The 3,053-nt window shown below is 32.5% G+C and overlaps 1 long non-coding RNA gene across 1 annotated transcript; it reads left to right on the plus strand.

The window, feature by feature from the left end:
* Window positions 1-959: 959 nt before the first annotated feature.
* Window positions 960-2,171, plus strand: LOC147482357 (uncharacterized). Its single transcript, XR_015204716.1, has 2 exons — window positions 960-1,518; window positions 1,718-2,171. It is a non-coding gene; the product is annotated as an uncharacterized LOC147482357 (long non-coding RNA).
* The last annotated feature ends 882 nt before the right edge of the window (window positions 2,172-3,053 follow it).

Here is a 3,053-nt window from a genome sequence, read left to right on the forward strand (position 1 = left end):
GAATTCAAAGCTAATTTTTTGTGGTTGTGAAGCATTCACCATAAATATTATCTTCACAAAATTTCAGTTCATTTGGAAACCTCTAACTTAGATAAAAAAATTATTTTCATCTTTAAAAAGAAATCTAACTGTCTAGAAATGTTGAATTTTTACAATAATTTTTTTTTTAATGTTGGAAATTTCCAAATGAGCTGAAATTTTAAGGAGATGATCTTTAGAGTGAGTATATTATATCCACAAAACATTGGGGTTGAATTAATTTTATAAGTAAAGTTTTAGACATAATTACCTAAAAATACAATATACTTCACTTCTTTTTACATTAAATATGATGTATTTTTTTTCTTGCCAAAAAATACATGAAGCTTTCAAATTTTTACAATTGATACAATCCGTTAACTTGATTGGATGGAATGCCAAATAACCATTAGAACTGGTCACATTATTTGCATACCCTCTCTCACTTATCCCCTTGGTCAACGAGTTAAACAACTTCTTTTCAAATATGACTAAAATGCCCACACATTCCCAACATCTTTTCAAAACAAATCAAGAATGTAAAATGATTCTCTACAAAAGTCTCTCAAAAGGGGAAATCTTGTGACCATGAAAACACCATTTTTATTTGATAGGAAGTTGGTCATTCTTTCACAAAATAGTAGTAGTTGGGTTTCTTTGGATAGTCCAAGAATGATTTTTTATGGGAAAATTGTTATTCGTATATTAGTATATAGCTTAGAAAGAAGTTCAAGTACACATTGTAGTATTAATGGTGATTCTGCTAATGTTAGGCCTGTGCTAAACGTTCCAGTTTGTTCACTTCGTGGGTCTTCGTCGTCGAAGTCGGGTTCCAATTTTGGACAACTTTATTCTTCTCAATAGAAAGATCAAGGTGCTAAAAATCAAGTCATCAAGAGGAATTCTAGTGAGTGTAATTAGTAACTTTTGTTGAAAATTTTGATAAGTATTTGTTTTTATGTATACATGTTGGGGATTTTTTCATTGGTTTTTGTTGCATTTTGGGTTTTTTTTCTCTTTGAAATTGTAAAGAAACTAGCAATATAGATTTTAGAGTATCTATTCCGATCTGTTTTGAAGTGAAACTTAGCAAAATTAGTCATTCTTTTACATTTGTTTAATCAAGTTCCTTATGCATTATGCTAAAATCATGGTTCATAATATCGGAAGTATACGAAAAACTGATGCCAATATGCCATGAGAGGCGAGATTTGCTACTGTAGTATTGTGGTACATATTGAAAATTTATTTTGCTTTCAGGGGTATTTTAGTCATCTGAGGAGGGTGTTAATTGACATTCCATCCAATTGATTTTAACCGATTGTATCGATCAATTGTAAAAAATTGAAAGTTTCATGTATTTATAGGGCAAGAAAAAAAAATACATTTCTTCTCTCTCTCACGAGCTCATAGTGATACCCTGAAACCTCTTTCGTTTTCTCTCCATAAATCACTTTCGACAAGATTTAAATCCAGGGATTCAAGGCTAAACCAGCCAAGGTACCTTTCTCTTCTAGGTTTTGGGGTTTCGTTTTTCTAAGGAAGAAAATTTCTAGTAGAGTCAGGGACGAAGATTTCAAGTAGAATCAGAAGGACGAACAATTATTTGTTTAGTACCAATTAATTTGATTTCTTTTTTCAAATTAATTTGATTTTTTTTTTCACATTTACATTAAACATATTTTTTTCTTATTTGCAGGTTAGATGAACTCAAAGATGATAGGTCAATGGTGTGGTAGTTTGTTAGTAACCAAAATGTCGACAACCAAAACAAATCCGGGACGTCGTTGCATTATTTTTTCAAGAAAGTTGGATCACATTTTGAAAGAATTTGACGCCGGCTCTTGTTTTTTGTGTATAAGCAACAACGAGGAATGATTTGGCAACTCATCCAAGACTTAAAATGAATTGAACTATTCTCCGCCAACTCGAACATCTAGTACAGTTATGACTCAAGCTTCAGTTGTCGCAACAAAGATAGCTAGTGATTCTGAAATTCAAAAAAAATTATGGTTTTGGTGTTGAAGTGTTCTTAATTGGTCTGTCTTTTGTTAGTTGTTGTGTGTAGCTTCAAGTATTTGATTAAGGTGTTCTCAGTGTATATGTTGAAAGCTTTGGAAGCTTTGTTATCAGTAAAGAATAATTCAAAGCCATGCTATTTTCTATATATCGGCAATGCAGGAACTTTTAAGCTGGATAGTGTCATTTTTTGGTTCCTTGTCAACCAATTCTTGTGGATTAATGTCATAAGAAAGAATAATTCAGAGAGCATCATTGAAACATAGACAAGGAATGTAGCGACATTACTACTGGAAGTACAAGGAATGTAGTACCAAGGCCATAACATAAAAATATGTCAGTAAACACCCAAATTTTGAAACAAGTAACTTCATAACATAAAATGATCATAAATAGTCATTTACAAAAATCTGATGGCCAAGTCTACAACTCATGCACCTAATGGACAACATTATCCAATTTACCACCATAGCATAGATAACTATGACAATAAACATTAATCTTTTAAGTTACAAAAATTTGACGGCCATGATAAATTACATTATTCTCCACATCCGAAAAAACTGTGGCAGTCCATCCATCACATTGGCAGTAGCACACCCAGACTATATACACATAACAACACCCATGAGAGTCATAAAAAAAAAAATCTACAGTACCATTTGTATCTAAATCAATGGCATAATAGAACTGAGGATTTTCAGCACTTTTCTGCTCAAAATAATTGAGCACAACAGTTGTATCACCTTCTTTAGACATCTTTCTCGTCAAGCCGTAATGGTGGTTCCAACAATGCTTCCTTGAAAACCCAAATTCATCCTCACAGAAAATTTCTGCCATTTTCCCCACAGGTAAACCATTGTCACTGAAAACCTTGGTCAAATTCTTTGCCGCTTCAGGCATATTTTTGTTAGCTTTCATATACTGCCTCTTTGATGAAGTGACCAACCCATGGCTATGGACGTTTAAAGCCAAGCTCACTTTATATATCTCTTGAAGTTTTCTTTTCATAACAC

The sequence above is a fragment of the Coptis chinensis genome, chromosome 8, assembly GCF_015680905.1.
Source record: "Coptis chinensis isolate HL-2020 chromosome 8, ASM1568090v1, whole genome shotgun sequence".
Classification (NCBI taxonomy): Eukaryota; Viridiplantae; Streptophyta; class Magnoliopsida; order Ranunculales; family Ranunculaceae; genus Coptis; species Coptis chinensis.